At 37.1% G+C, this 24,169-nt stretch overlaps 1 long non-coding RNA gene across 6 annotated transcripts; it reads right to left on the reverse strand.

Annotated features, from left to right (window-relative positions):
• Window positions 1-11,278: 11,278 nt before the first annotated feature.
• On the reverse strand, window positions 11,279-23,746 carry LOC145134685 (uncharacterized). Of its 6 annotated transcripts, none has more exons than XR_013719275.1 (6): window positions 23,529-23,746; window positions 23,371-23,428; window positions 23,159-23,172; window positions 22,932-23,002; window positions 22,744-22,819; window positions 11,279-16,061 (listed from the first exon to the last, which is right to left on the reverse strand). It is a non-coding gene; the product is annotated as an uncharacterized LOC145134685 (long non-coding RNA). The 6 variants fall into 6 exon arrangements; XR_013719274.1 differs by having other exon boundaries at window positions 11,279-15,856; window positions 15,930-16,061; window positions 23,371-23,746; XR_013719278.1 differs by having other exon boundaries at window positions 11,279-11,486; window positions 23,371-23,746.
• Between the last annotated feature and the right edge of the window lie 423 nt (window positions 23,747-24,169).

Raw genomic sequence — 24,169 nt, forward strand, 5'->3', positions numbered from 1 at the left:
CCTCTTATCTCTATCACTTCACTTGTAACCATCACACACCTTCCATGGAGCTGCGAACCTTCATCCTTCGCTACGAAACTCCTTCCATGAGTAGGTCTGCGAACCTCTTCATCTTCAGAGTTAGTCGACCAGACCTCGACTCTGCCAAACTCATCCTCAGCTTCGTTTTCCTGCACAATCAAAGCAGGCATGGTGTTATTAGCGTTCTTCTTCTTTTTGATCTCCTCCAACTTTCGGAGATAGTAAGCTTCATCATCCTCTCCTTCCTTCTTCTCGTTCAATCTTCTCAGCATGAACTCCTTGGACAGATGGTTTTTGCCATGTTACAATCATATCCAGAGTCCCCCATAAGCTTCTTATCCTTCTTCACTTCTTCTTTCTGAGAGTTATTCGTACTCTCCTCCTTTGCCTTTTCAGAGATATAACTGCCCTGCCAGTTTCGGTTCTTGTTTCGACTGAAGTTCTTCTTTGCAAACTTCCTTGGATTAGACACCATGAATGCATATTCTTCCTTAGAAAGTTCACAATCGGAGAGATCAGACTCCGAACCATCATCTTCTACAACATTTTTACCCTTCGCAACAAGGGCCAGTGATCCCATTCCAGAAACTATCTTTCCTTCTTTCGTCACTTCAGCTTCATGTGATTTCAGTATTCCAACTAGCTTTACCAACGTGTAGTTCTTGAACTGCGCAAGTGCTTTTACAGTAGATACAACAGCCTTCCATTCAGATCTCAACCCGTTCATGAACGTGACTTTTTGTTCGATTAGTTCACGTCCAATCTTGTGCTTCATCATCCTACTGAGAAGATGATTATAGCGATTGGAATTTTGATCCAAACTCTCTTCAGGCTTTTGTATAAATGCACCAAACTCAGAAAGCAATAGAGCCTGAGTAGAATGCTCGAGATCAGCATCAGTTGAGTACAGTTCATTAAGCCTATCCCAAATGGATTTTGTTGTGTCGTATGAACTAACCGAACGGAAAGTGTCTGGTGGCAAGGCAAACCTGATGATCCTCATTGCTTTAACATTTCTTATCAGCCTGTCTTTCTCGTCTTGTGATACACCCTTAACATCAAGAAGAAGCTTGTTGTAATCGGCTTGAGTTTTGATTTCTCTTCTTGTTCCTGTATGAGTAAACGTCTGAATTGTTATGGCTTCCCATATCAAATAGCCATGGTCTTCAAGCCCTAGGACGTAGTCTTCAAAATGCAACAGCCACACTTCATAATCGTTGGGAAAAAGAATGGGAATTCTGGTTGTAGATCCAATACTGATTGAAAGATTTATTGAGTTAACATGAGAATCATCTGTCATGTTTAGAGATTGACAAAACCTGTATGAATTAGATATGTAAACTAAATGGTTTTTGGGTAATATAAAGATCAAAGATCAGCGTTGATAACAACGATGATGGCTGAACCAGATCTTATAAAAGCGGAAAACCTAAAAACTCTTTCAACAAAAGAGATGTGTATAGATTACACAGTCTCCTACTCTGATACCAATTTATGGGTTGAAAAGTTTAATGATCTATTAGATTCAAACAAGTAAAAGCAATCCATAAACAGAATATGAATCAAGAATGTGTCTAATGATTATAAATCATAACTTCAGAAGAGCTCGATAAAGAACTGCTACTGTAGAGGTGTGTAGGGTTTACAATGATGTTATTTGCAAATACATGATGCATGCATGCACCTTAAATAGTAAAAACCTAATCATTAATCACGGGTGGACATGCCGAACCCGGATACACAAAACACTAAGTAATGGCCAAAAAGACGCAACACTAAAATACTCAACAATAACAATACAATTGGGTCGGCCTTGGTCCCTTCGACCCACAAGTACAGTGAGGAAAACTCACCTTACAGACTGACGAGAAACTGATCAATACTCTGCTTCCAAATACAAGCTCAACCCAAATCCTAAATGTCAAAGCACTAATCATTAATAATATTTTCCCCAAAATGCCCTTGGTCAAACTTGGTCAACGGTCAGAAGTCAAGTCAACAGCTAGCCGAGTCAACCCAACCAAGCCAACCTGATCGAGTCGACCCAGCCGAGTACGTTGAGTGTACTCTTCTTTACGTGGGGTGTACTTGGTGATTGACTAGATTACTGGATGCTGACCGCGTACGCGCAACGTACCACTTGGTACGCCCGGTGTACGCTCCCTGTTCAACCCTTTCCCGATTAAGAGCTTAATATTTACAAGTTTCACGTCCAAAGTCAGATCCAAGTCTATAATACCCCCAAGAGTCATAAAGTTTCCAACTTTATGACTTTGCATGCCCATTAAGTGCTTAATACACAAAGTCTCAACATCTTAATGCACTATTATAACTTAGAGTTTGCTTGGGGTCGTTTTTCACAGATGTAGGCTCATGAAGGAATGAGAAATGAGGCTATAATGGTGTTTAAATATGGACCAAACTAGAAAAATTAGGGTTTGCACTTTCTTCATGTACGCCCCGCATACGAGGTGTACGCCCATCCTATTAGGGCGCGCCCTAGTATGCCTAGCATACACAACGAATGCTCAATGTACAACCCATGGACGGAATTAACATATTGCCACTATGCGCCATTTCCAATCCTTTCAAACCCAAGGGCTAAAATATAATATTATTCAAACATAGGGTTGATGAAACTACCTTGACATCAGGATGTTACAATTCTCCCCCACTTGAGCTATACTTCGTCCTCGAAGTCGACCGTTGTGAATAACTCAGGATAATGCTCCCGCATCTTAGCCTCCGACTCCTAGGTCCACTCGGAGCCTCTCCGATGTTGCCACCGAACCTTTACCAAAGCTATCTCCTTGTTGCGTAGGATCTTCATTTTTCTCTCCAACGTAGCCACCAGTCTCTCAATATAATTCAGGCGCTCATCGACCATAATATTATCCAAAGGGACCACTGCCTAACTTTCCAACACACACTTCTGTAAGTGAGAGACATGGAAAGTGTTGTGGATCTAACTAAGCTAACTCGGAAAATCCAATCGGTACGTTACCCCGGCTATCACACGTAACGATCCAATATAACGGGGACCCAATTTCCCCCTCTTCTTGAAGCGTATCACACCCTTCCAGGGTGAGACCTTCATTAATTCCCTATCACCGACCTGAAATTCCAACTTTGATCGGCGCCGGTCGGCATAAATCTTCTGCCGTCTCTAAGTTGTCTGCAGTATTTGCCTGATCTGCTGAATAAGCTCCGTGGTCTGAAGGACTAATTCGCTCCTTCCCATGACATTGTGACCAATATCTCCCCAACATACCGGGGTACGACATCTTTGACCATACAAGAGCTCAAAAGGTGGGGCACCAATATTGGAGTGATAACTATTGTTGTAGGAAAACTCTGCAAGAGGTAGGTAGGAATCCTAACTCCCACCAAAATCTATGACATAAGCCCGCAAAATATCCTCCAATTTCTGGATGGTCCGCTCACTCTGACTGTCGGTCTGCGGATGATAAGTAGTGCTGAAATTTAGCCTCGTGCCCAGTTCCTCGTGGAATGTAAGAATTCTAAATTCCTGCCATTTACCGAAATCTGTTAGATTCTAAACTTGTATGCACTGATCCTCTTGTAATGATTATGCACAAAGTCACAAAGACTTGTCAACAGACATTACAGAGTATTCCAATGGAGGTCAATTCCATGGAAACGAAGTCTCATATTCAAAGTACATTCCTTTGAACATCCTTGTTGCATTAAGTTTTCTAATCTTACACAGATTGAATAACTTCCACCTATGGAGACATTTCCACATTCCCATTTTGACTATCACAAGAGTTTCCTCTTTTCAGAATATGTCAATATGGTCCTTTCCAAAAATCTACACCATACTTCCAACTGTCCCTGAGCAACCAATCTTTGGTAAACCTTAGATTGTCCTCGACAATTGCTTAATCAATTTTAGTCATATCCAGTTCCAGACCTTTTCCCCTCTTAATGCCTAGGCATTTGGAAAATTTAGAAAGGATAAATATTATAGCACATGTAATCGATCCTATATCTGAAGCATATGGGACACGACTCATGATGTCTCACATAAAGACATGATCCCAGACCAGTCTTTTGCTACAATATTTTTAATTTTCCATGTTTTCATAATTCGACTATGAAGAGGGATGTCGTAATCATAATCGAATTTTGAGAACGCAATATATATAGAATTTCCTTAAGTTGAACCATTCCAACATAAAATTCATATATATATATATATATATATATATATATATATATATATATATATATATATATATATATATATATCCTTGACTAAAGATGATTAAAATCTCAATTTAAGCTTTTAGAATTGAAATGAAGTATAATTTCCTCTCCCTTAATTATAGCAAAACAACTTTTTCCTAATTGAAATTTTGTTTTCTATAATTAACATTGCTAACTTGCAATACTTATCATAATTATCATGCTCCCACTAACATGATAATTATTAGCATAACACTTATGCTCCCACTAGCTTTGACATGTACTCAGAAATCAGCTGGACTTCTAGAAATCAATACTTTATTGACTTTCTTACCAAAGTTCAGATTTCTGATACGAGATGCTTTGATAAAACTTTATCAAAATCATACACCTTTCCTTAGATAGCTCATATGTGTGTCTAAACAATTTTAGAACTATGAAAAAGGATGTCGTAATCATAGTCTCAATTGTTTAGACCTTTGTCATTTCTCACAAGTCCATGTTAGTGTGCCGGTTAACCACACACGCTCCACTAACGACTTTGAGAATGCAAATATCACAATTGCTATCTACTTAAAACCTACTCAGTGAAAGCGTTTCCTCATCATCATTTTCATGAATCGGAGAGAAACCTAATGATACTTATATTTTATGGTGTATGTGTTCCTATCCATGTGAATTTGACAAAACCATAATCACAAGACAAGGTTAGTGACAAATTCAAACTCATATGGACCAAACTTGTTCAAACTTAATTTTCTTGCCACCTGGCAGCTAATATTACACAGATTGAATAACTTCCACCTATGGAGACATTTCCATTTTCCCATTTTGACTATCACTTCTAAACAAGAGTTGCCTCTTTTCAGAATATGTCAATATGGTCCTTCCAAAAAATTTACACCATACTTCCAATTGTCCATGAGAAACCAATCTTTGGGAAACCTCAGATTGTCCTCGACAATTGCTTAATCATTTTAGTCATATCCAGTTCAAGTACTTTTTCCCCCTTAATGCCCTAGGCATTTGGAAACATTTAGAACAGATGAATATTACAGCACATGTAATCGATCCTATATCCGAAGCATATGGGACACGATTCATGATGTCTCACATAAAGACATGATACTAGACCAGTCTTTTGCTATAATATTTCTACTTCTATTTGCTATTTTCTCATAATTCAGATTATGAAAAGGGATACCGTAATCATAATCGAATTTTAGAACGCAAATAATGTAATCGTGACTAAATTTGATTAAAATCTCATAATCCAAGATTTTAGATTTGAAATGAAGTATGAATTCCTCTCCCTTAATTTATAGCAAAACAACTTTTTCAACCCCTGCAACTTCACGAATTGAAACTTTTGTTTTCTATAATTAACATTGCTAACTTGCAATACTAAACATAATAATCATGCTCCCACTAACATGATAATTAATATTAGCATAACACTTATGCTCCCACTAGCTTTGACATGTATTCAGAAATCAGCTGGACTTCTAGAAATCAATACTTTATTGACTTACCAAAGTTCAGATTTCTGATACGAGATGCTTTGATAAGACTTTATCAAAATCATACACCTTTTCTTAGATACCTCACATGTGTGTCTAAACAATTTTAGAACTATGAAAAGGGATGCCGTAATCATAGTCTCAATTTTAGAACTATGAAAAGGGATGCCGTAATCATAGTCGGTTAACCACACACGCTCCACTAACGACTTTGAGAATGCAAATATCACAATTGTTATCTACTTAAAATCTATTTAGAGAAAGCGTTTCCTCACCATCATTTTCATGAATCGGAGAGAAACCTAATGATACTTAGATTTTATGGTGTATGTGTTCATATCCATGTGAATTTGTAAAAACCATAAGCACAAGACAAGGTTAGTGACAAATCCAAATTCATATGGACTGAACTTGTTCAATCTTAAATTATTGCCACCTGGCAGCACAAGGGCCTACCATTGCTTCCAAGTTGTTATGAAAGCAACTGAGAACTCATAGAACTCACATGCATAGTCAACTTTAAATGGAATGGGCATAGAAACAAGAATATGTCAACACGATAGGTTATAAACCTCAAGTCGTGTGCTAGTGATAAACTATAGGTTTTATTCTTGATTAGTTCTTGAAACTCTTTCAGGATCTTTAAGACTCCCACTGTCCTCTTGACATATAAGACTCTCTTGTCAAGAACCATTCCTTGACAAAACAAATATTCAAGAGATAGTGCGGATTCTTATCAAGACAAACACTTCACACAGTTGGCCTTAGTTGGTCTTTGTTTTATCCAAAACATCACAACTTACCAATTTCAAAAGCACAAGAGTAGAAAACATTTTACTCTTACATTTGACAAGTGTTATAAACCTTCTTTAAGATATGTCACTCAAGTTACAATCTTGGAGTATGACTCTAAGAATTGTGTTGGAACGAAGTATGACTCATCTTCTTGATTTAACCACTTCAACAATTCATGACTCCTCTTCTTAGCCATAAGAATGCACTAAGATGTCCTTAGAGGATGAATTGTGATATGGTTTCATAATCACTAAGATAATCATAAACAAGATACTCAAGTACTCTCCCATCTTTTCAGATTTGAGAAACTTTTATCTTATGGCCTAATTTGATTCTTCTCATTCGTTCTGCCATACATCGAAACTTTTCCAATGTTTCAGAGTTATACTTAAACTTGTAAGTATAACCATATTTACTAAGCTTTAGTAAATCATGACGAATAGTCTTATCGATTTTTTGTGGTGGACTTGACCAGTGCACAAGAATGTGTACTCGATCCCTTAGTCCTTCACTTGACTCATATATACATGTGTACAAGGAATTAGTCTTAATTTCCCAAAGATGAAAATTCTCGTTCATCATACAATACAAGTTGCATGATTCCATGTTTCTATCCAAATGAAACTTGGGTGATGAGAATCTTTCCTTATTTGTAAATTATGACACTACCACAAAAGAAAGAATCAAATCTATTTTCCAATATTGCTATCAATGGAATCATATAAACAACAATTTTTCATAAATGCCATTGTAAGGATACTTAAAATAAATAAAATCAAAACTTTTCTTTTTATTTTAAAACTTGCGGAAAAACTTATCCTTACAATGCAAATGCATATGAAAAACTATGTTGTTCTGAATTCCTAAGCAATCTATCACAACTCTTTAAGCAACAGCTCAAAACTCTGATCTTCATGATCATAATCAGCTTATTCTTCCTTTAAGCTTCCTCTTTTATTTGATTCTTAAAACATCAACATGTGACCTAGTCACATCATGTAATAAGAATCTCCAAATAGGAACTTAACAGAGTCAGATAGTGAATTTTACCCGAAGTAGATTCAAACTTTTTTTGACTTTACCATCCTCATGATATTTCAGGTAAATAGGGCAACTTCACAACCAATGCCCATTCCTTTGGCAATAGAAACATATGGACTCTTTAGTAATGGTACACGGGACTATCTCAGACTTAGCCTTTCTCTTTACCATTTGGTCAACCGGGTTGACTATGGCCAATCCCTTTCCATTGGGAAGAGAAAGCTTTTCTGAATTTCCAATGTTACCATTGTCGATGTCCATGGAAGTTTGGGAAGTTTATCTTCCAATCAAATTTGCTTTACTAGTGCTCTAAATCATTGCTGATTCAGCAGCATCAAGCAAATAGGTAAGATCATTAAGGGTCATGTCATGGTCTGTTATATAGTAGTACTAAAGGAACTCACTATGTGACTTAGAAAGTGATTGAAGAACCTAGTCAACAACCAACTTCCTCAAGACTTTGACACCCAACTCTCCTGGCTTGTCAATATGTGACTTCATCTCCAAGAGGTGAGCACACATAGACTTTGCTTGACAATAGGGCTTGAGTGACCTTGAACTATTCAAGAACTTGTAGGTTAAGGAGAATAATTGGAGGAGGTGGAGGAAGAGAAGTATTATTTCCATTATCTAATCACGGAACATCATCTTCATTAGGAAAGCCTGTTCCAACAGATTTGTGAAGATCATAATTGTCTGAACCAGACATCTACAATGGGAGATATTCAAGTTAGTTGATTAAAGTCCTTAATAGAACACCCAATATGAAATATTAAGGCTAGGACCTAACACAATATTTTATAACTTGGAAGAGGGATGCCGTAGACCAAGCTACAAAATATTTGAAGGTAGGTGAATGACGATTCACCAATTTCCACAATGAAAAACGAAATGGCAATTAGGTTTTGATTGGTTTTGAAACTCCTAGATCTTTTGAGATTCATTGAACTTTTCAATGGTATGTTTAAGTCTCGATTGTACCCTCTCAATTTTGTGACTGGGATGCCGAGGATCACAAACAAGGTGTGAATAACCATGCAAATATACTTGGTACTCTTAATTTTCATCACCTAATTGATGTGCCGGTTAACCACACGCGCTCCACCGATCTATGATAAACCTTAAGCCACCCTTTGCCAACCTTGTTAAATCCAAGTTAGTGTGCCAGTTAACCACACACACTCCACTAACGACTTAAGCAAGGTGCAAAGTGTAATTTCATGGGTTAGCACCAAATTCACATTTTCCTAAGTAACTAAGATTGGGAATTTTAAGAGTTTAGTTACTTAGTATTTATCATTATACTTTTAATGAAGGGAGAATTATAGTCTTGTCCTACCCGTTCGGCTAACGACCCTCCAGCAGTCAAGGAAGCGGTGGGTGAGAGTGGACACCTGTGACAACCCGAAACTTTTTCCGTTTCCGTTATGCGATTTCCGTTAATAAAATTTGAATTTTATTAATTTTCCGTCAAACTTCTTGGTTTAGAAAAATCATCTTTTATATAATTAAATTTATACACGATTCGGAACCAAAATCGAGCGAAAACCCGAATATCTCGAAAAATCAAACAATTTCCGGCCTAATAGAGTTTACGGTCGTAAACTCGTTTACGGTCGTACACCCGTTTATGGCCAGCGAAGGGTGGACCCCCACCACACCAGGCTATATATATGACACTCCCACCCTCATTTTGACCTTATTGGCCGCAAACTCTCTCCTTCTCTCTCTAAAACTCTTGACCGTAAACACCTAAAACACCTTTATCTTCCCGGAAATCATCAAGAATCACCATTGGGAGTCATTTCGGGGCATTTAGAACACATTTGCATCGAAATCCAACGTCACTGTTCTTGAGTTTACGACCGTACACACTTCAGATCTTCAAATCTTCAAAGGCCGTAAACCCAATTCTTGAGCTTACGGTCGTACACTCATCGGATCTTCAAAGGCCGTAAACCTAGTTTACGACCGTAAACCCCATTCACGACCGTAAACCCCATTCATGGCCGTAAACCCCATTCACGGCCGTAAACAGCTTTTTAAGTGGTGCATTTGCCTGAAAACCCACTTTCCTCGATTTGATCAAGTCCCGGTAATATTTCTTAACTGAAAGCAAGTGTTTCCTAACACATTATCTAACGAAATCGCTAATTTAGATACATTTATGTGTTTAATTGTTATTAGGGTTCCGTTAAGCGCCACACTCTACAACTCGAGGGTCTTCATTCAGTCTGTTGAATCGACGCTTGTACATAGCTAACAATGAGTTCATACCCCTACGTTTTTCATGATTTTTAAAGGTTTTCAGGGGGAATACAAGCCAAACACAAATGATTTTTGTGAAACTAATACAAAAGGACTTTTAACAAGTATAAAACTTATGTAATTGATACAGACAAACGATTTTCACGTTTTTATAAAATATTTAGATATTTTATCTCCTTTTGTACTATGTTGAGCATAAGTGGCGTTTTCAACGTACAATCATGATTGCATAGTTTTCAGATCAATATACGAACCGGATATACTATATACATGAAAACTATAATAGGTATAGTTTGGGGTTTTCATTACATTGGGTTATACATTGCTAAACATATAAACTATGACAGATTTAGTTTATGATATACATTACTACAAGAGTACAACGATTAATAGTTATTTAAGTATAATTATTACCTTATACAGTATTCAACGGATTCAAATACAAGAGAACAATACATAATTACATGTAAACTAGATTATACATAATTGTGAGACTCTACTTCAAAACTGTACCCTTTGGTGTACTGAACTAAATCCTATCATAGTATAACCAGAGTCTCCTGGAGGGAGAGCGTGATATTTGTGAATAGATCTATTCGGGACTGACAATCCCACACCTGAACTGCTAGCTACAGTTAGGCAGGCATGCCTGGGGTGACAAATGTCATAACATCCGACGCCTGAAGAACGTCGTAGAGGTCACTAGGTCATATCAAGCATGGTTATACGACTCACATAAGTATAAACTAACCTTTGTTTACGGGATTACATTCTTCATTAGTTTTATTTTAATTAATAGAACTATTATACATTACACTGGAGGATTCCAGGGATACAACAACTGGTTTTATTTTAAATAAACAAAACATACAATACATACTGGTGGTAGCCAGGGTTTTCAAACGGAACATACGATACATACTGGTGGTAGCCAGGGTTTTCAAACAGAACATACTATACATACTGGTGGTAGCCAGGGTTTTCAAACAGAACCTACTATACATACTGGTGGTAGCCAGGGTTTTCAAACAGAACATACTATACACACTGGTGGTAGCCATGGTTTTCAAACAGAACCTACTATACATACTGGTGGTAGCCAGGGTTTTCAAACAGAACATACTGTACATACTGGTGGTAGCCAGGGTTTTCAAACAGAACCTACTATACATACTGGTGGTAGCCAGGGTTTTCAAACAGAACATACTGTATATACTGGTGGTAGCCAGGGTTTTCAAACAGAACATACAATACATACTGGTGATAGCCATGGTTTTCAAACTGAACATTTCATACACAGAGGTTTTCATAAAATATTCATCATACTATACTTATTGGTAGTAACCAAGCATACAAACTGATATGTTTTATACTACAAAGGATACCGTAACAAACTTTCATAGAAGGAACTGGTAACATCATGCTTTTACTAAAGAAAATATTGGATTTTCTTGGAAATATACGAACATTTTACAAGATACATCAACAAGTTTTCACTACAAAACATAGCTTATGAACTCACCAGCTTTATGTTGATACTCTTTCAAAACTGCTTGTATTCTCAGGAAATCAGTAGACAGGTACCTTCTGGAGTTCTGAGGTGACGAAGAGTATGGAGTGATACTCTTATACCTTGATGTATGGAAGCAAATTAAACAAATGTAAACCTTTTTCATTTACATATGCAATGTAATGGTTGTGTTTACTATGATTGCTATGATACAATTGTTGTGATACTACACATGACGTCCTCCACCCCCGAACGTTTCCGCCGTTCCGGTTTGGGGGTGTGACAACACCCATTAAACTGCCATTTTATACGCAATAACCTTATACCCCCCCTTATAGACCGGCTTCGTGAATGAGGCCTACTAACGGTAAGACTGACTTGATCTTATACATATATATTATTAACTTATAATACTATAAAGTATAAGGGTTGAATTTTAACTTTTAAAATTCTAAGGGTTTAACTTGGAATTAAAGTATTCATGAGGGGAAACTTTACAAATTCCAAAACTTGAGGGCAAGTTTGGAACTATTCAAAAACTCTTCAATTCCATAACTTATTAGTTTAAAGTAGTTTTAATGAAAAACTCTTCAAGTTCCATAACTTATGGAAATCTTATGAGTAGTTATGGAAGACTTTAAAGCATTTAAAAAAAATGAGACTCTTCATTTTATAACTTATGGAAATCTTATGAGTTTTAAAAATCATAAATATGACTTTTCATATAACTTGATGAAAAGTTACGAAAACACATATTATGAACACCTTTTAGATCAATTTGAATTGAAAACACATTATCACATAACTTTTTTATTAATCTAAATCTACTCATAAGAACAAGATAATTCAAATCAAACAATTTTCATGAAATTAGTCTAACCATTAAACTAATACAAAGCATGAATCTATTGACAATTATCTTTGAAATTGGATTAGCATGAACATTACCACATCAAAAACAGATTTACAAGTTCAAAAACAGCTTAGGGTAATGTTCCTAGTCCAATTCCAGCCAAAAACCTCGAATATATGCTGTCAGGGGGTCCAACTCGTCGAGTGCATGAACCAACTCGACGAGTTGGATGAATTTGCACATGGACTCATCGAGTCCCCTGTCCAGACAGCAAAAAAATGATTTTTCCAGCATTTTTCAGCAAATTGCATCAAGTATAATTGAAAACAAGCCTAGGCTCTGATACTACTGATGGGATTTGAGCATTCTAACACTCCTATGGTGTACATGCAACCCTATAAACCTTGGATCTATGTTTTCTCTATTATACATGCAAATATTCAATATTCCAAGGTTTCATCCTAACTAGCATAATAAGAAGTATATACTGTAGGATAAGGTGTCTAAGTCCATAATAATATTTGATATGTACTTGACCCGACCCGGCATGGTCCATTTGGGTTGCACTTCACCCGAACAATTTATATGGATAATCTTTTGAGAATAGTATAAGTTATGATTTATTAATATATTATAAGCTCTAATATATTAATATGAAATCATATTATTTAATTAGTATTGATCTAAAATTAATTTAGAATTAATTTGGTGATCAAAAGTGTGACTAATTAAATATGGACTCTTGTATTTATATAGTGTGGGCTAATGCTTATTTAAAATGGGCTAGGCTTGCATGGTAAGTCCATGGATAGTCCATGGAGCTTTAACCCATGGATCTCATGGAAATGAAAGGTCATGGGTATTAGGGTTTACATGGATGTAACCCTAATCCACCACGCTATATAAAGGAGTCCTTGGCACTTGAAATTGCACTAGTTTTTAAGTGAGAACTAAGGGTGGCCGATTTCTAGAAGTATTCTACTATTCTCTCAAGTTTCCAAGGTTTGTGGTGATTTGTGACTTCCATTTGAGGCATCCACATTATTGGTGCTAGGCTCTCAAACTCCAAGCAATCGACCACTACTAAAAGTATGTAACTCTACTAGCTTATTATGTTTCAAAGTTCCCCATGCCATGCTAGTTAGGTTAAGAGCCTTGGAAAAGCAAATTTGCATGTATCTTAGTAAAACATAGATCCAAGGTTTCTAGGGTTGCATGTACACCATAAGAGTGTTAGAATGCTTAAAACCCTTCAGTGGTATCAGAGCCTAGGCTTGTTTTCTTGATACTTGATGCAAATTGTTGAAAAAAGTCGAAAAATATGCAATCTGCTGAGTGAACTCGCCGAGTCCATGGGGGGGACTCGACGATTCCATGCCTAAAATCATCCTACTCGTCGAGTAGTTTCATGCACTCGACGAGTAGAATGCCCAGAGTGCATATTTTCGAGTGTTGCTGCTGGAAATGGACTAGAAACATTACCCTAAACTGTTTTGGTCTTATAAAACTTGTTTTAGATGGTGTAATGGTTATGCTAATCCATTTTCAATGGCTATTATCAAAATTTCAAGTCTTGTATGGTTTATTTATGATTCTTGAAATTGTTGATATGAATGTTCATACACTTATGAGTTTAGAAGATCATAGGAATTATTTGCAACTTGCTTGTTTGTTTAATTCTTGATCATTATGTGTTTTAATGGTATCCATAATTTGTCCTCAAGTTATGGATTACCAAAAGTCATTATTTTAAAGTCCATTAATAAACACATAGGTTACATAAAATGAAAAGTCTCTCATTTTAATAAACCATTAGCTCATAAGTTATGAAAGATGAAAAGTTTTGAAAGTTACAAAACTTGCCCTCAAGTTTTGGAACATGTAAAGTCTCACACATTTTAGTAAACTTTAGTTCCAACCCCTAGAATTTTAAAAGTTAAAATTCAACCCTTATACTTTATAATATTATAAGTTTAATAATAATTATATATGTATAAGAACAAGTCGTTTTACCGTTAGTATGCCTCATTTACGAAGTCGGTCTATAAGGGGGTATAAGGTTGTTTCCTATAAAATGGAAGCTTAATGGGTGTCCACTCTCACCCAGCGCTTCCTTGACTGGTGGGGGTCGTTAGCCGAACGGGTAGGACAATGACTTTAATCCTCATTAAAAGTATGATGAATGTAAAGTAACTAAATGTTTTTATAAATTCTCAATCTTAGTTACTTTAGGAAAATGTGAATAAGGTGCTAACCCATGAAATTACACTTTTCACTTTGATTAAGTCGTTAGTGGAGCGTGTGTGGTTAACCGGCACACTAACCTGGACTTAACAAGGTAGGCAAAGGGTGACTTAAGGTTTATCATAGGTCGGTGGAGCGCGTGTGGTTAACCGGCACATCGATTGAGTGATAAACATTAAGAGTACCAAGTAATTTGCATGGTTACTTCACACCTTGTTTTGTGATCATCGGCATCCCAGTCATAAAACTTAAAGGGCACACTCGAGATTGAAACATGCCATTGAAAAGTTCAATGAATCTCAAAGAATCTAGGAGTTTCAAAACCAATTAAAACCTAATAATTTATTTCGTTTTTCATGGTGGAAATTGGTGAATCGTCATTCACCTACCTTCAAATATTTTATAGCTTGGATTACGGCATCCCTCTTCTAAGTTATAAAATATTGTGTTGGGTCCTAGCCTTAATATTACATTTGGGTGTATTATTAAGGACTATCTTTATATCTAATATAAACTTATCTTTCATCTTTTCAGATGTCTTGCAACAATGCTGCTTCTGGCTCAAACCCTACCGGCTCCTTCTCTCTCATGAACCTTTGTGGGAGAATCATCTGCGATGGATCCAACTTTATGGATTGGATCAGGAACATCAGGATGGTCACTCGGTATGAGGACAAAGAATATGTCCTCGACAAGGAGCTTAAGGAACTTGATGAGTCGTCTGCTACTCCTGAGTAGATCGCTAAATACCAGGCACATGAGAGAGATGCCACCAAAGTGGCATGTATCATGTTGGCTATAATGACAGTTGAGCTCCAAAAGTCCTATGAGGACTATTACCCTTTTGAGATGCACCAGGACTTGATGGACCGCTACCATCAGAGTGCTCGTCAAGAGCGGTATGAAATCATCTCCTCCATGATAACAACCCGGATGAAGGATGGTGAACCCATCACGGGCCACATGCAGAAAATGCAAAGGTATGTGGACCGTTTGCTGAAACTGAATTTGAACTTCCCAGAGGAGTTGGCAATTGATATCATTTTGCACTCCTTACCTTCGTGTTATGATCAATTCCGAATGACATACCACATGAACAAGGAGGAAGTTACATCCAGCAAGCTTCAAGGACTTTTGAAGACCGTAGAAAGTGGTCTTAAAGGTAAGTCGGTTGTTACTACTCCTACTCCTACCGCGGCCCCTGTCTTGGCAATCAGGCAAGGCAAAGGAAAGAAGAGGAAGAGCCCTTCGAAGGGTACCAAGGGAAAGTCCCATGATGGATCCTCTTCAAGTGGAACCAAGAAAGGTTTTGTCACTCCTTCTGCTAACCCTAAAGAGGTTGAATGCTTCTATTGCCATGAAAAGTCGCACTGGAAGCGAAACTGCCCAAAGTACCTGCAAGATGTTAAGGATGGGAAAGTAAAACTCAACCATGCAGGTATATATACTATATTGTCTAATAACTCACCTCATTCTAATTCTTGGGTCCTTGATACAGGTTGTGGTATTCACATATGTTATGATTTGCAGGGACTAAGAAGAAGTGGGAATGTGGAGCAAGGGAAGATAAACTTGATCATGGGGAATAGGAAAGCTTCACCTGTCACCAAGATTGGAGTTTATTCTTTGTTGCTAAGTAGTGGGTTAGTGTTAGATTTAAATAAGTGTTGTTACTCGTCTGAAATGGCGAGAAATATTATTTCCTTTCATGGTTTGTACAAACAAGGTTTTACCTTTTCGTTTGATGACGAATGTGGTGGTATTAATGCTTTCTTTAATAATGTTCTTTATTTTAAAGCATTACCTTGTGATGGTGTGTATGAAACTGTGTCGGTTGTTGATAACCTCGGAAATAATGTGTTGTGTATCGATTCTTCCACTAGCTTGGATAAAGCATCATTATGGCATTGTCGTCTTGGACATGTAAGCAAGAAACGCATAGGCCAACTCCAAAAGGATGGAATCTTCGAGTAATTTGACGTAAAGTCAGATGATAGTTGTGAATCTTGTTTGCTTGGGAAAATGAAAAAGTCACCCTTCACTGGTACTTGTGCTAGGGGTGAGGGTTTGTTGGACCTCATACATACTGATGTGTGTGGACCATTCATAACTACCACAAGGGATGCTAACCGCTTCTATATGACTTTTACTGATGATTATAGTAGATATGGATATGTCTACTTAATCAAGCATAAGTCAGAAACCTTTGAAAAATTCAAGGAGTTTAAACAGGAAGTAGGGAATCAGTTGGGCAGGAACATTAAGATGCTTCGATCCGATCGAGGTGGTGAGTATCTTAGTATAGAGTTCTTTGACTATCTTAAGGAATGTGGGATTGTCTCACAATTGACACCTCCCTAAACACCACAGCTTAATGGTATGGCTGAGAGGCGTAATCGAACATTGTTGGATATGGTTCGTACCATGATGAGTCGAGCTTCGCTACCAATCTCATTTTGGGGGTATGCCTTAGAGACTGCCGCTCATATCCTTAATCCAGTCCCTACAAAGAAGGTTGCCAAAACACCTCACGAGATGTGGACTGGAAAAGTTCCCAATCTGGACCACATCAAGATTTGGGGTTGCGAGGCGTTCGTGAGGCGCAAGACTCACGATAAGCTTGAACCTCGAAGTGAGAGGTGTATTTTCATCGGCTACCCACAGAAATCCTTTGGTTACCTCTTCTACAGACCCAGTGATAATGTGGTCTTTGTAGCAAGGAGAGGAGTCTTTCGAGAGAGAGAGAGTTCATAAGCCAAGGAAACAGTGGGAGGCAAATTGACCTTGAAGAAATTCAAGAGTCAATTGGTGAAGGAACCCCAAACTCTAGCAATCAACCTGAGGAGGAAACTCATGTTGATCCGACAGATGAGTCTGTACCTCTGAGGCGTTCCACTAGAGTTAGGAATGCACCTGAGCATTACTATGGTTTCCATATTACTGCGGAAGGTGATACACTTATCACTGATAGCACACTGGTAAGTTTGGATGAACCTAACAGCTACACGGAAGCCATGGTAGGCCCTTAGGCTGCTAAATGGAAAGAGGCTATGGACAACGAGATACAGTCCATGTATGACAATCAAGTTTGGAACTTGGTTGACAATGTACCAGGTCGTAAGACAGTCGGGTGCAAATGGATATTCAAGAAGAAGACCAACATGGATGGTAATGTACACACTTATAAGGCGCGACTGGTTGCAAAGGTCTTTTCTCAAACTCCGAGAGTTGATTATGATGAGACCTTTTCACAAGTAGCAAATATTAAGTCTATTAGGGTTATGCTAGCCATTGCTGCATTTCATGACTATGAAATATGGCAAATGGATGTCAAAACCGCTTTCCTTAATGGAAAGTTGGCTGAGGATGTTTACATGAGTCAGCCAGAGGGTTTTGTCAGCACAAAGTACCCGAATAGAGTTTTTAAGCTTGAGAAATCCATTTATGGATTGAAACAAGCACCTCGTAGATGGAATCTTTGTTTCGATGAGAAAGTCAAAGAGTTTGGCTTTTCGAGGACTGAAGATGAATCTTGTGTATATGTCAAGGCTAGTGGGAGTATATTTAGCTTTTTGGTATTGTATGTGGATGACATACTACTCATAAGAAATGACATCCCAACTCTGCATGAAATGAAGTCCTAGCTTGGGAAGTGTTTCGCTATGAAGGACCTTGGAGAAGCTGTCTATATCCTAGGAATAAGGATTTTGAGAGACAGGAGTAAAAGACTAATTGGACTTAGTCAGAGCACCTATGTGGATAAAGTGTTGAAAAGGTTCAACATGCAGAACTCCAAGAAAGGTGAGTTACCGATCCAGAGTAACGTCAGACTGAGTAAGACTCAGAGCCCGAGTACAGAGGCTGAGATAGCAGAGATGAGTCGAGTTCCGTATGCTTTCGATGTAGGCTCAATCATGTATGCTATGACTTGTACTCGTCCTGATGTGGCCTTTGCATTGAGCATGGTCAGCAGCTGTCATGGGAAACCTGGCAAGGATCACTGGACTGCGGTAAAGAACATTCTCAAGCACCTGCGGAGGACTAAGGACTGGGTCCTTACCCTAGGTGGGAGTGATGACTTGAGAGTAGTAGGGTATAGTGATGCTAGCTTCCAGAGTGATAGGGATAATTTCCGCTCTCAGTCAGGCTGGGTCTTTACCTTAAACGGAGGAGCAATTTCTTGGAAAAGTTCCAAACAGGAGACAGTGGCTGATTCAACTTGTGAATCAGAGTATATAGCAGCAAGCGAGGCAGCAAAGGAGGGTATATGGCTAAAGAACTTCACTGGAGACCTTGGGGTTGTACCAGCTATAAAGGAGCCTATGAAGATTTTATGTGACAACAATAGTGCGGTTGCCTTAGCCAAGGAACCGAGAGATCATGGCAGATCCAGACACATTGACAGAAAATATCATTTCATCAGACATCGAATAGAAGAAGGACTCCTCGTGGCAAAGAGGGTATCATCGGATGAGAACCCAGCAAATCCCCTCACGAAGGGATTGAGTAGGGTTAAGCATCTCCAGCATGCGAGGCGCATAGGGCTGAAGGATGATATTAGTTTTAGTAGTTAGATAGCTTTGAAATTTGTAAAGTGTAATTGACATTTGATGATAAATACAAGTTGCTGTTTATTTATAAGTAAAGTGTTGCTATCTTCTGTCAATCATTTACTATTATTTCAATTTGCATGTTTTGACTTCCAGAATAATTATGCTATGGTATATCATATTATTCAAACTCTCCACAGTCGGTCATATGTTGGAAGTAGATATGAATCAAGACTGTCATGAGTTGGCTTGTAGATGTCTAAGATGTTGGACATAGCAAGAGTTGCTACAACACTCATGAGTGCTCATAAGTTCTGAGTATTGGATTCAACCCACACTCACTTGTATCACTTCATGGAATTTATCTCGAGTGTTCGTGAGACGGTAATATCATATAAGTCTTCAAACCTAGAGATATGAGTTGTTGACTATGAGTTGGTTATACATTGATTGTACGAAAACGCATTGGTAACTTGATGTTATAAAACGTGCCTTTGTGCATGATTCAACAAGTAGTAGAACAATCATATGAGTCGAATTTTATCTGTTCCTTCTTGGATTAGAAGCGATATCTGGGCCCCTCGATGATTTTGTGTTGAACCATGTACCGGGCCCGGTCAGAACTAAATTGATGTGTTCAATTAAGTTCTATGTCAAACAAATCGGAAATCGGGAAACAAACTGTTGGACAATAAGTAAGACATTGTTCCATGTATTTGTCCGGCTGATATCTAGAACAGAGGATTATATGATCCCTTATCTAAAATGGCGATTCATAGTTCAACAGAGTTTTAAGAGCTACGATTGCCGGTCGGTTCCTGAAGTCATAATTACAACTATAGTTATTAGACTTATCCAAGTGGGAGACTGTTGGATAAGGTGTCTAAGTCCATAACTATATTTGAGATGTACTTGACCCGACCCGGCATGGTCCATTTGGGTTGCACTTCACCCGAACAATTTATATGGATAATCTTTTGAGAATAGTATAAGTTATTATTTATTAATATATTATAAGTTCGAATATATTAATATGAAATCATATTATTTAATTAGTATTGATCTAAAATTAATTTAGAATTAATTTGGTGATCTAAAGTGTGACTAGTTAAATATGGACTCTTGTATTTATATAGTGTGGGCTAATGCTTATTTAAAATGGGCTAGGCTTGCATGGTAAGTCCATAGATAGTCCATGGAGCTTTAACCCATGGATCTCATGGAAATGAAAGGTCATGGGTATTAGGGTTTACATTGATGTAACCCTAATCCACCACACTATATAAAGGAGTCTTTGGCACTTGAAATTGCACTAGTTTTTGTGTGAGAACTAAGGGTGGCTGATTTCTAGAAGTGTTCTACTATTCTCTCAAGTTTCCAAGGTTTGTGGTGATTTGTGACTTCCATTTGAGGCATCCACATTATTGGTGCTAGGCTCTCAAACTCCAAGCAATCAACCACTACTAAAAGGTATGTAACTCTACTAGCTTATTATGTTTCAAAGTTCCCCATGCCATGCTAGTTAGGTTAAAAGCCTTGGAAAAGCAAATTTGCATGTATCTTAGTAAAACATAGATCCAAGGTTTCTAGGGTTGCATGTACACCATAGGAGTGTTAGAATGCTCAAAACCCTTCATATATAATACAAGAATCTAGTAGAATGACATACCTTTTGATGGAGCTTGAAGTCTTGAACCTTTAAGAGCTTAGTGCCCCAAGTGTTTCACCTCAAATGGTTCACACAACACCAAGAACCCTTGGAATAACTTAAGAATAAGGATACTTGCACCAAAATCGGTTTTTCCCTCTTGTGTACACATACTAGTGCCCATTTCATGAACTAGGGACCTCTTTATATAGTGTGGAGGATTAGGGTTACATTCATGTAAACCCTTATACCCATGACCTTTCATTACCATAGGATCCATGGGTTAAACACTCCATGGACTATCCATGAAAGCTTAGCCCAACCTAAATGAACTTGGCCCATCCTATATATATATATATATATATATATATATATATATATATATATATATATATATATATATATATATAAGAGTCCATATTTAATTAGTTCCTTTTTTATCACTAAATTAATTCTTGATCAATACTAATTAAATAATATGATTCCATATTAATATATTAGAACTTATAATTTATTAATATAAATCATAAGTATCCTTTTTTCTCGTTTTGTCTATCCAATTGTTCCGATGCCATGCAACCCAAATGGACCGTGCCAAATCGGGTCAACTACATACCAATTATAGTTATGGACTTAGACACTAATCCAACAGTTTGAACCTGAAGTAGGGGAGAACTAGGTATTCTTCTTGGAGGATCATCAAGTTTTTTGAGTTTATGGTTTCAAAATAATGGGTCGTAGGAATTTGTGGTTTGGGTATGCGAGGCTTTGGCCCAAGATTTGGTCAAGTTGGGGGTGCAGAGCAAATTGTCATCCGATGTATGTGCTCAAGAATGCATGAGTTGTCTTTGAGGCAGGAAGTTGTTGGACATGGATCTCGTTGTAGCCAGTGGTTCCTTCAAGATTCCAATGAATAAATCAAGAGGCGTTTGGGTCGCTAAGGTTGAGTATTGGTTGTTGAGGGATTCGTCAGCTTGTTGTATAGATTGATATCTCTAGTCTAGGTTGGGCAGTTATTGATCGGTAAATCAACTTCAAAGTTTGGTGTGTTTAGTGTGCATGGCTTTTGGTTTAGTTGTGTATTGGATCATTAGATTCGTTTTTAATGAATTCTCGATCGTTGGTTATTTCGTTCATCGTTAATAGAAGAGGTTCTTCAAAATTTTTGAGTTGTATCAGTTGAAGTTCCATGGATGCGTCAACCTATTGTCAAATTTTGTTCATTGTGTATTTGGTTTCCGGTATGGGTACCCTCAATTATTGGTTATAGAAGTATTGTTCATTGTAGGCTGCCACGACATGGCAACTGGGGAATCATCAACGTTTTTGGCATTTTGTGCCCACAGCGTGGCCAAGGAAGGCCACGACAAGGAGGGTTGTTGATTGGAAAGTTTGACTTGACTTTAACCATTGACTTTTTGACCAGTTTGACTTTTGGTCAAACTTAAGTAGAATTGAGCGTTTGGATAAGGATTTGTTTCGGTTTGGCTTTAGGAAGCTTGGGTTGGATGTTCTGTTGTTGAGGTAGCTGTTGCACTTCTGTTGAATATTTCAGGTGAATCTCTTCATTGTACTCGTGGGTCGAAGGCACCAATGTTGGCCCATTGGATTATGTTTGTAGGATGATAGTTGTCTTTGTGACACTTGGTGATATGCATGTATGTGTTTTTTTGTCGTTGTGACTCTTGCTGATATGAGTGTATGCTTAGTTGTGGAGGATGAAATAGACTCGTACCAGTTGAAAGATACCGAATGAGATGAAATAGACTCAGGGGGGTGAAATAGACCCACTACCGGTTGAAAGATACTGAAAGAGTTGAAATAGACCCAGTACCGATTGAAAGATACTGAAGGAGTTGATATAGACTTAGGGGGTGAAATAGACCCAATACCAGTTGAAAGATACCGAACGAGTTGAAATAGACTTAGGGGTTAAATAGATCCAGTTTAGTTTCGAACTGTTATGTATGTCCTCTGAATTTAAATAATCATAATGAAATTGAACAAAAAGATAATATGAAATAAAATGGAAGATCATAGCCTATTTTTTGAAAGGGCGATTTTCTTTTAACCATATTGCTTACCATTCTTTCTTATTGTTTTTCAAAAATCGTGCATTGTCCGCCTGTTTGATCTTCCTCCATAAAGACAATTCTTATCCTGACGAGTTAAAAAGAACCACTATTATCACCAGTTTTCTATCATTGGCCTCCTATTTATCTCGTTCGTTTCTATCGAGAAGTGCAAGTGACATTTGACTAAAAAGAACTACCTTTTTTGTGTTTACGTGCGTCCAGGAGTATAATCCCAAGGAAAAAACAAGCATTTTTTTCTTTTATGTTGCTGCAAAACCAAAACATAAAAACCATCCTTTTTGTTATTGTTTTCAATCAAAAAGAAAGCAAACCAATTCAAAATATACCAAAACATAAAAAGAATTATTTTTGTTGTTGTTATCTAATAAAAAAGAAACAAACCAGATCAAAAAAAAATTGTTACCCTTCTCTTGATGCCTGCATAGAAAACCAAAAAAAAACTATTTATTTTGTGTGTCCATGGGAAGGGTATAACCCTAAAGAAAAAGAATAAATTATTTTTTCTTTGTAAACAAACTAATTTGGAAATAGATGGCACATGAACCCAAATTTATGTTCGCCATTTAATAATCAACATAAAACTTTAAAAAATTAGAAAAATTATTGAAGGAGTACCTGAAAGGAGAAAAAGGGGGAGAATAATTTATTTGTTCTTCATTTCCCTTAATCACAACTGCAAAATGAAGCAAGAAAAAGGGATTGTGAGACAATGAAAACCGATGGCGATGTTAGATGAGAAAATGAGAAGAGATAAGCCATAGATTTGATTTAACTTCTTGATATCGCCCAAGAATCAATGAGAGGGGAGAAGAGATAAGATATAGAGAGAGTAACAAAGATGTAGCTATCGTTGTTGTGGTGGAACTGCTCCAATAGATGATTGAGAAATGATGGAGACAATGGTTTATGGCGGAGAAGAAGAAATAGTCGAAAGTCTATATGGAATATTATGTGATAGAGATACGAGTTTATAGAGAGTGAAAGGGGGAGAGTGTCTATTTCCATAAACCAGTTTCTGTAAATCAATGTTACTTATTTTGAGAATTAACAAAATGACTAAATTGACCTTCAATAATTACTTAAAAGAAATTATTGATAGGTCAAGAATTTGTTTCACGAGTACACAGTATATGTATGTTTACATATGATTCTAGCTTTCTCTATATATATATATATATATATATATATATATATATATATATATATATATATATATATATATATATATATATATATATATATATATATATATATATATATATATATATATATATATATGGGTTGTATGCAAATAAAACTAAATAAATGTTTTGAACTAATACTATTTTTAACTATTATTATTGTTATTTGTTTTAAAAATAAATTATTTGATATTTTTTTTCCATCATGATTATCGTTTCAAATATCAACATTG

The sequence above is a fragment of the Lactuca virosa genome, chromosome 8 (assembly GCF_052849685.1).
Source record: "Lactuca virosa cultivar CGN04683 chromosome 8, Lactuca_virosa_CGN04683_v6, whole genome shotgun sequence".
Classification (NCBI taxonomy): domain Eukaryota; kingdom Viridiplantae; phylum Streptophyta; class Magnoliopsida; order Asterales; family Asteraceae; genus Lactuca; species Lactuca virosa.